At 48.8% G+C, this 15259-nt stretch overlaps 1 long non-coding RNA gene across 1 annotated transcript; it reads left to right on the forward strand.

Annotated features, from left to right (window-relative positions):
- Positions 1-267: 267 nt before the first annotated feature.
- On the forward strand, positions 268-8056 carry LOC121046177. Its single transcript, XR_006077416.1, has 4 exons — positions 268-561; positions 1263-1418; positions 1610-1704; positions 8043-8056. It is a non-coding gene; the product is annotated as an uncharacterized LOC121046177 (long non-coding RNA).
- The last annotated feature ends 7203 nt before the right edge of the window (positions 8057-15259 follow it).

Below are 15259 nucleotides of genomic sequence, written 5' to 3' on the forward strand. Positions count from 1 at the left end.
GTTATCCTGGTGATATCCCACACTGCCTACTGGTAGTTAGGGGGAGAAAATTGCTCTTAGAATGGCAAAAGAAATCATATAAAGTTTTCGTCTTTTTAGACTTGGGATAGGTGGCGCAAGCTACCGCCCCTTACAAAGAGTATAGCCATTAACATCAATCCATCTATTCTTTTCGAACTTTTTCGGTTCGCTTGAGATTCGGCTACTCTTCCGAATCTTTCCGAACCTTCAGAATCGACTCCGTAATTCGGATAAAGATTCGTCCCATCACTACTCCATACGCTCCAAAACAAACCGCTAATTTCATTCATTTTATCCCAGCCCATACGTACTGCGCTGCAGCCGCGTTTGAGTTTTTCGGCGACGGCGGTGTTTTGCTGGATGTTTTCGGCGTGAGCGGAAAATGCAATGGCCGGCTGCTGTGCTGTCGGGTGCAGCAACAGCACTAAAAAAGGATTCCGCCTTTTCAAACTGCCAAGAGACAGGGTACGGCGCAAAATATGGGTGGCAAAAATCAAGAGGGCCATGTGGAAACCCACTGATCGAATGATGCTGTGTGAGGTAAGGCGATATTGGTACATATTTCTTAAATACGTTCTCTGTACTGACGACGCGGAGTTCGCCAGAATAGTAATATTTGAACGCGACTTAACTTGTAACTAGTTCCCGAGGTGCTTGGCAATAGCATGTAAACAAATCGGTGCTCACTCACGTACAAGTTTGTGTTTTAGCGTCAAAAATTGGCGAGCGAATTAATATCACGTTGCTCTCGATCGCCAGCACACTGCGGGGGATGAAGAATTAGCTCTATAAAATAAAAAAAATCACGCATAAATCACGCGAGGGTCTAAAAAGCTTTCAGCCTTTCCACTCTGGTGGAGAAGGAAGAGCAGCGAAGTACAGCGGAGCTGTACTATGTGTCGCCATCTATGAGCGACGGCGGCAACTAGACAACCGGCAAGCAGTCTGTCTAATTGCCGCTGTCGTTCATAGATGGCAGTAGCTGGCTTTCCGTTTCTCTTGTTTCCCCTCTGCTGCACGCTCCTGTTACCTTGTGTCAATTGCAAGTTTTAGTTTAATGTGACACTTTTAATTGGATCAGGCAGCTCCATCCAAAGTGTAAGAATGAGTGTGGCAAAAATCATTTTGATCAATGTCTGCCTTTGCAGTTGAGCAAAACTTGCTTGAACCTCAATGAATTTGTGAGACTGGCATCTTTGTAATGATATATGTTCGCAATCAAATTTGACTTTCGGTTTCAGGCTCACTTCGAATTGTCACAGTTTGAAATGAACAGAAAGGATGGATGGAGAAAACTTAAACCTACAGCCGTCCCGTCCTTATTTGCACACAATGCGCCCAAGGGACCTGTGAAGGGGAGAAAGCCACCAAAGGAACGAGTTGCTACAAATGACAAAGTATGGTTATCATTTCTTGTTACTGCTGATTACATTGTTACCAGTCTGTCTCATGCACTGATCTTTGCAAAAAAATGCCTGCAACATTTTTCTTTTTTTGCTGATTCACATTTGCAATAGTACGGATAACAATGGGCACAAGGGGACAAAACCACGAAACTAATTATCTCTTACTAAATTTTTATCCACAGGCACTGGACAGTCTACAAGTACTGAGTCTGGGTCGGTTACACAGGCACAGAGGCTATCTTCTCTGGCTATCATCATCACCGAAGTGGGGATAAAAGTATGGTATCCCCATAGGCTCTTCACGTTCACAATTGAGACAGTGTAGATTCTTGCGTTTATTTTGTCGTATAGTATCGGCGGGAAAACAATTTTAGCAGAAAGTGGTGTGATTCCGTTCGGTGCTTCAGTGAAGATTGAATCGTGTTACCAGCATGCGGCCTAAATCTAAATAATTGTTTGTGTGGATACGTCGTCTGCTCCAGGCAGACTTGGGAAGTATGGATCACCATGACAGGTGCCTGCTTCCGTGTGTACTGTACTATTTATGTGAAGTACTTGTTTCTTTTAAAAGAGATATTTCGGATCACTAGCGTGGAAATGCAACAAAACAAGGAATTCCAAGCCGGATACTTACATACTGGTACTGTGGGTTGTTGAATCGCAGGTTCCATGAATTTTTTGTTTGCGCATAACTTTTGGCTTCTGCAGTAATATAAATAATGCAGATTGAGAGAAGTTAGTGCTCTATTAGAAATGACCGTGATAATGCTAGTTTCTAGAGAAAAAAAGTTCTGCTGCAGCCAATGTTTCCCTCTGCTGAGGAGAGAGTGTCTCTTCTGGTTCCGATCGGCAAACTTCTCGTTGCCAAGTAAAACAAAGTGGCATAAACGGGTGTAATCGAGCAGTGTGTGTGTTATTAGATGCAATCTTCAGTGGTCTGGGTTTAACCACTTTAATTTTTTGGGGAGGGTTGCGGATGCCAACAGGCTCATATTATAAATGTCTTTTGCCTAAATCCTCTTCCATTAAAACGTAGCAGACTCTGCGACTCTAACGAACGACCCACACCACGACGCAGGCTTTTGATAATTCCCTCCGCCCAAACCTTACACATATCAAGACTGGGCCGTTCATTGACTATTCTTCAGATTATTCAAGTGATGCTTAAATTGCAATCATCTTCTTTAGCCGTTTAATTGGAGTCTTGTGCTGCTAAGAGTTAGGACAAAAAGGAAAAGTGAAGAATTGGCTGTTTTAATATTTCTGACGACTTTATTTCTTTCAATTCACAGGCTTCCTGGTAAGCCACTTCAGCATGCTTGTGATTTTAATTGTAATTGTATCTACTGTTTAGATTATGAGTTAAAAATGTCGTCCATATTAAAAGGCTTCCTGTGTTCATATTTCTGTAGGCGTCACAACATGAAGTTTGAAATGGGACTGCAACATGCCATTTAGGATATAATAAAACTAGCACAACAATCTGTACTTTTATCCTCTTTCCAGCAATGCGACTAGAAAAATCAACTAACGGATTTATGGATTGATTAGTCTATTAGAGAGTGGCAACCACTCGGGTTAATTTTTTTTAATCAACCCCCCCCCGCTCTAATCAACAATCACTGTTTCATGAAAGCTATGAGCGTGCGAGATAACAAATATATGTAGGGCCAGCGGTTCTACAAACCACAGCAGCAAGATTATTGAAGCATCTGACCTAATATTTATCGCTTGGTTCAATTTCCACGCGTGTGATACGATGCAACACAACCTTTAGAAAGAAAAAACAACAAAAACAGGCATTTAATAAGGAGAGTTCAGCTCAGCCGGAAATGGGCCTGCGTCGTCGAGATCCATGCTTATGAATGCACGCCCATAGCAGACGACGTACGGAAAAATTCTGCTTTCGCATATTCTCAATTTCGGCCGCATGGTGGCAAAACGGTTCAATCTCTATGCGATATTTGTCTCTAGGATGCGTCGCGGGAAAAAAGGAGCGGTCTGAAGAAGACGTCGCTGAACAGAAGCGCCGGCACGCTGAAGCTCAGATTGTTCATCGTGTCAATGAGACGCTGGAAAAGAGGGAACAGCGTCATGCCAAGGGCAGAGAAGCAAAGCGGCCTTTTTATGCTACGATAGAGGATCGTGTGAGGGAACAAGGTGCTGCAAGAAGACACTACTACAAGAAACAGGGCATCAATTTGCAAGGGTTTGCATCGGCGAACAATTACTTAAGAGAGTGCATCGGCAAGGTCGGTGAACAAAATACTTTGAAAGCGCCAACAGTGACGGTGATCTCCATTTGGGGCTTGAGAGCCTCCAGAGGTTGGCATGGTAACCCATAGTGACCCTGCTGCTAGAGGCACCTGGTGGCCACTTTGCTAGCATGGCTTATCATATCTTCACTCGTTATTTAAAAGCACAATGACTGAAAGCAACGTAAAATTGTGGTTGGCAATAGCGGCACGAGCAAGACTCTAGTTACCAGTGCCTCATTCACGGATTAAATAGATTGGCTAGGTGATGCAAGCCCCCGCCCCTCAACTCGGGAACCGTCTTTCAAACGACATTGTGCATAAAGCAGAAAAGATGGCAGCGCATGCAGAGCAGATTTTAAACGCTGCCAGCATTTGCAAACGGGTGCCAGGAGCATGCCCTTCTTATCTAAACTCCGGAATTTTCTTTAGCGCGAGTCATTCCTCAATGGGCATTGTTTAAATCAGACAACTGCCTCAAGTAGTCTTTGTCAGAAGCATTGCGGGGAAACTTATGTTTTCGTAGCAGTGCGGGCAGTGCCTTACCGGTAACAGGACGGAAGCTCACCGGACAATTTTGGCAGACCCGGACAAAATCTTAATTTCTTTTTTTGATAAGCCGGACAAAAGTTTACTCGGGGTAAGATATGAGCTGGGCTAAACTATGGGCTAAATGGGGTCGCTTCAACAGGCCTCTGAAAAGTATATTCTTTGAGCCCGGTTAAATAAAAACCGAGGTCAAACCAGACCAGAATTTCCTTCAAAGCTGCGGAATGAGCACGAGGCCATGTTAAGGGACAAGGACAGGACCAATAACTCGTGTGAAGGGTAGAACAAGAGGTTCCAAGCAACCATTCAAGTGTAGATCAGCCATGCAAGTGTCTGGAAGCTGATAGAATGTTTTCAACAGGATAAAGCGTTGATCACGATAGCTTTGCTACAAGTACGCCAAGGTAAATTCGTGGTGAAGAGTTTTCGGAAAGCAACGAAGCGTCTTCAGAACCGCCCGAGGAAGTTGTGTGGAGTATCGGCTTCACAGAGACGTGCTGAAACGGCTGGAGTTAGTGGAATTCTGTATTGGCCTTTAAAGACTTGAACAATAGACATCATTTTTATCATTTTACATACTTTTTAATAGAATGTACCGATTACTTTGGCATCTTATTTGAGCATACTTTTTAATAGAATGTGCCACTTAATCTGTCATCTCATTTGAGCTCATGTAGAAAAGCAGAAAATTTTATCTGGGTTCACGAGTAAGCGGTGAGTTTTCGTCCGTGTCTGCAAAAACTCCGGTGAGCTTCTGTCCGGGATTTGCCTTATTGGCCTACGGGCCCACCGCAACCATGTCTCGTTTCGTTTCATCGGTTTGTTTGTGCGGGTAGACGCCGATTTTAAGATGTCGGTTTGTTAAAAACCTTGCTGCTCTATGGAGGGCTGCAGGGGCCAGGATCACAGTGAAAGTGGCCACGGGATACCGACAGGTGTCCTTTTGTGAGCCATTTGGCTGCAAGCAGTCAGGTGCTCGCCTAGCATCAGATTCGTCCAAATGTGCATGGTCTCGTCATTTTGCTACGGATGTCCATTATCCGTAAGTATACCAACGTTACTAGGTTATGGCGGTTGTGGAACTCCCCCCAAAGTGGGCTACACATTCCATTCCCCTCACTCCCTTGAGTAGCAGTAGTAAATATGTTTATTGAAAAGAAAGGCGATTGCGTCGTTGCCTCTTGGTTGATACCATCAGTCCGCCTTCCATCATTCGAAGCGCAATCTAGATTTTCGTTTCAGAGCTGTGCCTTCCGTGGAGTGTGATTAAACGCACTCTAAACGCTTTGCTTAGAAACAGGCATTCCATGGAATATACCTCGCAGTTTCCATAGCAGCCATCCTCAGATCGGTGGCGCGTTGAACGGCGGGACATGAGCTAAGTGGGGGGGGGGGGGGGGGGTTAAAAGGGTAGTACTGCTCGTGGAAGCAGCGTCTATGGGCAGTTTCGTAACCGAGCTCATCTAGTAACGTGGGCGTATCCTCAACACCCCCTTTAGGGTGTTTTCACATGACGTCGATCTGCCATTTTGTTGTTTGAGTGAGTGAGTGAGTGAGCGAGAAAATGTTTTCATTCAAAAAAAAAAGAGGCACGATCAAACTTATAGTTTTTGTGCACTGCTGATTTGAGGGCGTCGAAATATTCGCCTTCAGCATGTGCCAGACAGCTCATGACAACAAAATGGCGAGCGGAATTATGCCGCCGAGCACACCCCATATAAGAAAGCTGTAGCATTGAATTTTCAACGTCGTCGAAAGGAGGCGATTACCCAGACTGGACACGATCGAGTGCTGCGTCAGCGTTGGCTCCCAGACTCGATTGGTGCCCCACGTTTGCGCCCTTAGCAGGAGGCAGTTTCAATACTCCTGTCAACGAATTGATCGGGAAATATGACCCTTGCTGCAAATTTTCATAGTCAAAGGGGCAGCGTGACGTTTTTACTTTGACCGATTAACTGCAGGAATTAATCTGTCACCCATGAAACGAAGAATAGATAACCATTCTTTCTTGCCCGCGCTAGCTTTTATTTTAAAAAAATGAAACAAACCGAAGGCCAAAGTACCCTTCAACTCTCGCACCTTCTTTCAAGCGACATCATTGAGGGACCATCTAGTTTCCCATCGAGTTCTGTCTTCAAAAACCCCAGTCGCTCCCTCCACAATTGTCAACTTTTCAAGATTAAAATCGCCGAATGTCGCAATTAAGTGAGCAATCAAGACAAAAGACGGTTCGCCACGGGGCTGACGGTGAGTGTAGCAGCGGATGGGGACTGGTTTCGTTGGCTTGCATGTACTCCCACTCACGCGACGCCGTAGTTTCACGTAACCGCCACACGTAACTGCAGATTGGCAAGTACCTTTTTTTTTTTTGATGTGTTAGCATTAGAACGTTTGTTTTGACAAAAACCCGGCGGTGTCTGTCAGTTTGCCAGCACCTAGGAGAGATTGACACTGCTATTGGTCCGAAGCGCTGACGTCAGCACGCGTCACCCTCTCCCTCTTTCCCCGGCGCTGAAGGAGGCGCCGCGGCGCGGTGGTAGAATGCGGGCGTGTTTGGTTGCCGCTCGCCGGGGGTTCTTCGCTTCGGGTTTCCGTAGTAGCGGTGCGTGGGGCTGTGAGCCGCGTGTGTAATTAAAACGATAGATGCGGTGCCCTCCACGATTGGCATGGATGTTCCTTCCACGAGTGGTATCGATGTTGTTCTTTCCACGAATGACATGGAAGACCGTGTCCAACGGCGTCGACGGAAGATAGCCGAGGCCACGCTTCGGCGGCGTCAAGCCGAGACTGAGGAAGAACGCAAGCGTCGTTTGGCTGCTGCCGCAGAGTCAAGGCGACGGAAGCGTGCAGCGGAAAGCGAAGAGGAAAGGCAATACCGTTTGGCGACGGCAGCAGAGGCAATGCGTCGGAAGCGTGCGGCGGAAAGTGAAGAGAAAAGAAAACGGCGTTTAGTAGCTGAAGCAGAGGCGGCGCGTATGAAGCGTGCGGCGCTAAGCGAAGAGGAAAGGCACCAACGTTTGGTAGCCGAAGCGAACGCCAAGCGGGTCAAGCGACAGGCGGATTCTGCGAGACGGCAAAGGGAAGCCGAAGCGAAGCGACGCAGGCGGCAAGCGGATTCTGCACTACGGCAAGCGGAGGCCGAAGCGAAGCCAGCGAAGCGACGCAGGCGGCAAGCGGATTCTGCACTACGCCTAGCGGAGGCCGACGCGAGGCGACGCAGGCGACAAGCGGACGCTGGAGTAGCTGTAGCGGGTACAGTTACTCTAGCGGAGGCCGAAGCGAAGCGACGCGGGCGGCAAGCGGATTCTGTACTACGGCAAAAGGAGGCCGACGCCGCGGAAGCGGAGGCTACGAACACCTTCGAGCGGGATTTTCCGGAGAATCCATTTGGCCAAGTATGCTCTGTGTGCCATAGACTGTGGCATAAGAAGGATCTATGGAGTGAAAATAAAATGCAAAGGGGTGCAAAAAGAAGGAAAAAGGGTGAAAAAGTTGCCATAAACGAGTGGAAAGGGGTAAAAAAGGGTTAGGAAGACCTAATGCTAGCGCATTTCCATCCACTAATCGCCAATTAAATTTTTTCCTTTGCGATTACGCAGCGGAGGAAGGTGGCACGTTTTCCTTTTTTCCCTTGTGCCTAGATAAACGGTATAAAAGAAACTTCAAATCTTTTCAACTCTAAGAAGGAAATGCAGAGAAGCCGCACCGTTGTGCAAGACGCACCGACGTAACATTTTCAAATAACGGCATCATGACTTGTACACTGGAAAGTATGATATACTCGTTCACCACTGCCCTTTTTTATGTGCAGCCCAACCAGGTGCCACTGGGATCAGTTCTCTCGACGGGTCCAGCAGGTACATCTAGCACCGGCATCCCTGTTGGAGGCTCCATTTGGGTGAGCTTGCTACCAAGGTCATTCCTTTTGACTGTGTGCACTGTGCGTTGGGTGTTCCGTATTCGCTTACTGGAACAGTCCTGCTTATGACTGCAGGGTGTTCATTAGGTCTTTCCAGTTCTCTTGAACTGACTCCTCCAGTTTGGGTAGTTCAGGAACGAGCTCTCGCTGCCACACAGTGGGGCTGCACTACAAAACTTTTGTTTCACCGGTTCTCGGCGAAGAGCGAATGTTAGCGCCCCTCCGAGCCAGTCGGAGCAATGGGGGCAAAGCAGGTGACAGCACTCACCAAGGATACAAGGGCAAACATGGAAACAGCGCGAAAAAAAAAACAAGGGGACAAGAATGAGAAGTGAACAAAACGTAATCCACCCCCTTGAGGCACGCTCGAGCGCTTAAACAAATCTGCCAAATTTCTTGATGAAAGACAAGGGGAGAGCAAAACCCAAGCAGTTGGAGAAGAGGGAAGGGGGACTCCTCCGATACCCGGATCCTCTGTTGTGTGTCCTAGACGTTGTTTTTTCCCCCCTGGAAGATTAGCCAGTCACTCAAAATTTGTACAAAAGTGCTTTCCTCTTTCTCCCGGCCATGACTTTGACAGCACTGCACGCTACTAATGAGATCGAATAGAGCGACGCACCTCCCTCCAATGCACCGATTGGCTCGCTGGGACCATACCCTTCGCCGTCTGCCAAGTTACGGCGATACAGAGCGTAGTCCACAGCACTTTGCCCATCAAACAGGCCTATTGACTAAAGCTGATAAAAGAAATTATCACTGGCTTATTGATCATTACATCTGGTGCAAGTTACAAAAACAGTCCGCCAACTTCATTTTTTTATACATAGAATACATTCCTAGACTTTATCTATGGGTTTTCGGCGACGCGTGGAAGCATAATGAATAGCGCAGTGCACACTCGGAAACGGTGGGTCGTAAATTGCGAGGGTTGTGATCTCGCAAATGTTAAAAGCCACTGCGGCGTCACTTCTGAAATCTGCGGAATGAGCGCATTGCAATTAGCCCTTTTTCGTTTGGCAACGAGCTCGGTGGAACCACCTATTGGGCAGCCCCGGGCATTTCCGGTCCGCGTATATGTCCAATTTTTCACTTGTCATTCTTTAATCATAAGCGCGAATTAAATCTGACTGTGCTATATGTGGCCAGTTTGAGAAGATAGTGTGTGTATTTGATTTTGCAAATACTGCAAAGCCCGCCGTCTATAGTTCAGAACCAGAAATGGTTGCGGGCTACATGCACACTGGCACCACCGCGTTTTAACCCGCGCGAGAAAGAGCGAATAGACGTGCTGCCATTCAATTACTTTTCTTTTTCTTCAGATGGTCTGGCTGCAAACAAACATTTTCTTGCGGTTGTTTTTTATTTTCTTCAGATTTTGAAGTTGAGCTTGCTGCGGTGGGGTTTGCATGATTCTCCGGCTGGATTCACTGTTTGTCGCTTTCTCAACACTGCCGGGTGGGCCTGACTATCATTAAGCTTTCAGTAAAAGTCGGTGGGATACTGAAAAGGAAACTATGCTGAAAGTCCACACCAAACCTATAGTCGCGACAGGCTAAGAATTTCTTAGAAGCTCCGCTCCCATCGTGCGCTCGTTGCCCTTGGGCCGGCTTTGGCTGCACGAGAAACAAATTGTCGTCATAGGAGGAGAGTTCCCTCTGGAGTCTGAGCGTCTACCGACCCCGCCGCTTCCGCGCGCAGACCCTCTCTCCACGAGATCGCGACCAGACACGGCACGACTCACACGTACCTGTATTGCTATGCTAAAATAAACCTACGCAGTTAAATCAACCTTATCTCGACCACGACACCTTTCACCCCCTATGGTTAAGGATATCGCTTTAGTAGGACGTAATACGATCCCAAGCGAAATATTTTGTCGAAACAATGTTGGGATTCTTTGCGTTAAAATGTGATTACCAGCTGCTTGGCAGGGCACGTGTGCACGTCAGCCGCTGCTGAAGACACACCAGGCTAATTTTTCTGCGGCCCGCATGTTTTCGTTGCCGTCCGATTGGAAAAATTGGGCAGTTGAGTTTTGTGCAAGCTTGGACAAACCATGTGCACCGTGGCACGAAAGTGGCATCCCTGGAGTGGATTCCTAATTCCACTGTCGTTCTCTAGTCCGCAGTTTGCCTTCCGACCTAACGCCCCGCAACTGAAAGCGCGATTCGTGGAGCTACGCGAGGTACCGTGAAAAAAGAGCGGTACCCTCTAACCCAGGGATGTTGACTGCGCGCGAGCTCATTTAAAATGCCGGAGACCCTGCCTTGTTTAACCGGGGCTTAAGATAATGGTCAACCGCCTGTTCCGCAATCCAGCCCCGACCTCACTGGGTGGAGGTATCGACGTTCTCGAGTAGTTGAACTTCTGTACACTGTCCTCGAGGAGCAGGCATAGAGAACTGGCTCCGCTCTTTGGAATATGGAAGCCCCGACCCGCTCGTTCCTCAGGGTGTGCGCATTAGGTGACGAATCGGCGTCATTGTTGCTTGAAAACACATTATTCATACTTTGCACGGGACGTTGTCGTAACGATCCTTCTTACTTACTGTATTACTTACCGCACGCAGCAGAGTGTGAAGGCGCCAAATAGCTGCAGACAAGTCCCGAACGGGGTTCCGCGTTTTCGGTGCCTTCTCTTCCTCGAAATAGGCGGGCAGTGGTTACCATTTATTTCTTTTGACATGTTCGGCACTTTTCGGTTCTCGTCATTTGCTGATGAGATCATTTTCTCAACATCCACGAAGAAGCAGAGAACTTCCGGTCTGGAGACTTTTCTGATCGCTTCCTCCGGCGAAGGAGACGATAACAGATCCGCAAAGCAGCAACTATGTGAATGAAAGGTTATACTGAAGGTGGCTGGAATGACCGTGACTTAGGGTGCGGAGAGGGAGGGGGGAGGGGGGGGGGGGTCAAAATGCATGCATATATTATAGGGTCGACTGGATTTCAAGAAAGCTGAAGCCCCATAAGCCCCCCCCCCCCCCCTCCGGCTACGCCCCCTCAGGGTAATCGGCTCTTAGGGGGTGCAGGTGGCAGCTCATGGCAGAGTAGAGTGCCTTCATGTCACAGAACAGTGGCACATCAACTCATCGACAGGTCCAAGTTGTATTCTAATTATGTTGATAAAAATTATTTGGGGGCAATGTGATAGAAAAACGAACTATGGCGCCTGGAACGCGTTTCCGACTGGTGTGTTTACCACGTCCAAAAAAGGGCCCCTATATTTCCGCCTGATGACGTCGTAGAAGTTTCATACGGTCTCCGGTCGCGACCCCGACGGTGTCCCAGCAGCGGTGGTAGATGTGGCAGACGCCTGTTCTGCTGCCGGTCGCTCTCCAGTGTGACGGTCCATGGAAGTTTCGGCAGCCAGAAGTTGGGACGCCGCAACGACAGCGACACTCACTTTTGCTCGTGCTTTCCGCCAGCATTTGTGCGACCAACCGGCAGGATCGCGACCTCAGACAGTAGTGAAGGTGGGCGCAACTCAGCGTTTGCAATTTAATGGTGGCGCCTGAGGGAGAGGATTGGGAAAGAATATGCGCCAATGTTGCCTGCACGAGAGCAGACGCCCGCTCTGTTGCAACTCTGTTGCCCATCCGCGTTTCCTTCTCTCGCCCCCCATTGCAAGCAGCGAATGCCTTGGCGTAGCCTTTCTCTCTTCCTTCTCGCTCTGGAAATTATAAATGTCGAGAAGAGAAAGCAGGGTTGCCAGACAAGCAGCAACGTCCAAGCTGGTGGAATTTACCATTTTTCACGTTAAACAAATACTTAACCTATCGAAGCAAAACTGGTGGCTATAGAAAAGTTATCATTTATAACCTGCATAAATTATTTAAGCATATTAATGGGCTCTTATGACCTGAGTCAGGAAATAAAACGGCCCTTTCCCCCTTCCCAGCAAAATTTAGTAATTAAATGGCGTCCATATCCCGTGACCCCCATCAAGCAGTTGCGCCCACCCTCACTAGAGCCGCCCTAGCATGACACACTCCGGCTTCTGTGACGTCATCTTTTGCCACTTCGAGACCACTTTCGATATATGGGCAGCATAGGATAAGTTGAGCTCACACTGCCTGATGATAGGGAGAAAATTGTCTTAGAAGGGCGGGAGAAATCCTGTTTGCCTAGTTAGTTAGGTCGTTAGCGGTACCTAACCCCTTTTGAGACAGGGGGTCAGCAAAGGTTTAGATTGCCGACACAGGTAAAAGTTTTAGTTTCTTGGTTTGTTCTAGCTTTTCCCACTGTTGGGACACTTTCACTGCTTGGACTTGGGCTAGGTGGCGCAAGCTACCGCCCGCTACAAAGAGTTGACGGAGTGCGACGTTTGCTCGCGAAAACGTAGAGAGGGTGTATCACAGAGTGTTTCCAACTCATGGAGAATAGAAGGGTAGGAGAGGGCATGACGTCAGCCGCGTAACCTCCACAAGCCATGCTCCCTTGACGCCTCGCCTCTTTCTCATTTTCCTCCTTACTCTCCTCACTTACCACGCCAACGTGACCACATCACGTGACCATAGCTAACTTCGTCTTGCTATGAAGTACTAGAATATACCACAGTCTAGCCTTCGGTGTGATAAAAACTACCGGACGGAGCGCGCGCAAGCGTGCAAAGAGTCCTTCTACAATCAACCATCCATCTCACACGTGATGTGTCACGCGCACCAATCGCCAGACAGATCTGCGGTCACGCTGGGCACAAAATCGTTTAAACTTTTTATGACTAGGCTTCACCAATATTGCAACGTGCCCCCTCCTAGTACTTCTGCTTGATTTGGGACACGGGGTTTACTTCCGCGCATGCCCAATTCGCGCGCGCGCGCGCAGAAACCGCGGAATAGTTTGTGTTGAACGTTCTCTTTAATCTAGGCGCTCTACGCTACCGCCATCCATCGAGTAGCCCTGTTCCTAATATTTTACGCGGTATCCTTTCACCACGGGCTTTAGATAATTCTGACAATGGTTTACGAAACCGTTTCCCGTAAATAGTGCGCAGATTTTGATCTCCCCAATACTGCGAAGCCTTTAGTCCAGTTCTGAAGCGTTTTATGTGCAATGTGGCGCCACCACCATTTTGTTTTGACTCCGCGCGCAAGTTGTCGTCAGCTGTCGTAGTGGGCTGCGCGTGCTGGTGGCAAGAGAAGCCACAGTGAAGCTGGAAGCCGGCGAGGAATCGCGCCCAAAAGTTCAAACTTCTCATGTCTCGATCAGCCCAGCCAACTTTGACATGTACTGCTGGTGCCCAGTGCCTCGGTGCTCGCATTCTCGTGATGTGTGGATCGCGGTGGTGCGGTTGGTGCGGACGCGTGTGCGGTGATTCGCGGCCAGTTCTGGCGTCGGAACAGAGCGAGCAGGTGGAGTGGTTGCCCCCGCGGATCCTACAAACTTCACTCGGAGAAAGACCGGAGATGTGGAATTCCCGTCGTCCCCGCACCGAAGCCCCCCCGTCTCCCGAAGAACGCATCCGCCGACGCGAAGACGACGCCAAATACGCGCTCGTTGAACTTCGGAGGAGGGCCAGGAAAGCCGCAGCCGAGCGTGAGCGTCGGCGTCGCAAAAAAGCAGAGGAAGCGCGCGAGGACTGCGAGACGGTCCTAAAAAGAAGAGCCTGGAAGGCCGAACTCCAGCGCGAATACCGGCGACGGAAACGAGAAAAGCTGTACGAGGGAAAGCCCGAGGCCCTGGCGATGCGTCGACAGAGGGGCGAGAAAGCTGAGACCACACGCGAGCGGTGGCGGCGGCTCAAAGAAGGGCCCATGTACGACGAGTTTCTCAGGAAGCAAGCCGAGCGTCGGGCACGTAGGAAGTTACGGCAACGCTTTGCGGCCTGGGACAGATGTGTGGTGGCGGTGCGATTCGGCGAGCGAGCGCTTGCCGACGAGCAGTTGGCGAAGACGCCTGTCGTGGACGCTTACGTCCGTGACCGTCTGGGGTTGGAAAACTACGCCACGCAGGTGAGGCCCACATGATGTGATCTCCTCACCATTTGCACCATGGGCACACCGAAAGCGAGTCTGATTTGTAGACCAACTCATGTTTCCAAACAAACCGGAGCGCCCCTAGCGAACGCCACCGGCACCGCGCATGCGCGATGGAGTGTGGGCAAGTTGTGTCACTGGATAAGTTTTCAGAGTACTGCATTCCTTTTCCCTTCGCCGCTCGCCTTCACATTCGCCAATTCTGGTCACTTGGACGGAACTACCGCCATGGAGGGTCCTGCTACATGTTTAGACAATGAGCTGTATGTAGCGCTACACTCTGCAGGGGCTTGAAACACAGATTAATAGTTATCGCAGCAAATTAAGGTTGTATCCACGGTGGTGTGCCCGACAGTCTTCGGGTTGTTGAACGCAAACCACGAGCTTCCGATAGCAACACAAGCTCACCGCTGAACAGTTGTCGTTTCCCGAAGCGGCGCCAACCCAGGTCCACGTACAGGCAGTTTAGATTGACGATCAAGTCCTCTGGTGCTAGTCGTAAGAAAACAATTTTTTTTTGTGACGCGACACATCAGTAGAGTCTTGGTAGCGTCGTTGCACTTTTGGTCAGCAGTAACGTTGAACACATTCGTCGAACGAGAACTCTTCCTGGCGTCCCTGTTGCTGCCAAAAAGCATTAATAGCACGAAACTGCGTTCACACCCTGTTCTTGGTACTTGTCAACAGTTCTTTTCTTTTTCTTGAACACATTTAGCAAATATACGGAACACGGAAATCCGTAAACACAAACCGCACGCTTCACAGAGCAGCGCGGCTGGTTGTCTCGAGTGCTGGATGAAACATGAAGGATTTTGCACAGCGTTACCAGACCTTTCTGTTGTGGTTGCGGTACTCTGAAAACCTATCCAGTGACACTATGGGCAAGAAGCTTCCTGGCAATATCTGACCACTCGAGCGGCCTCAGCGAAGTTACCAAGGCTCATTAGACCGCAAAACTTCGCATGAATAATGCGACATGCAGCAATTCATTCCGCGTGGATGCCACAAAATGGACGCTGAAGCCTTATTCTCATCATGAGATTCCGCTCGCAATTTTCAGTTGAGACGTCACACGGGCTGCAAAAGCGTGAACCATAGCTGAGATGGTCGACATCGATACTGAAAATCGCAA

Source organism: Ixodes scapularis, unplaced genomic scaffold, assembly GCF_016920785.2.
Source record: "Ixodes scapularis isolate PalLabHiFi unplaced genomic scaffold, ASM1692078v2 PGA_scaffold11__112_contigs__length_91849675, whole genome shotgun sequence".
Lineage (NCBI taxonomy): Eukaryota > Metazoa > Arthropoda > Arachnida > Ixodida > Ixodidae > Ixodes > Ixodes scapularis.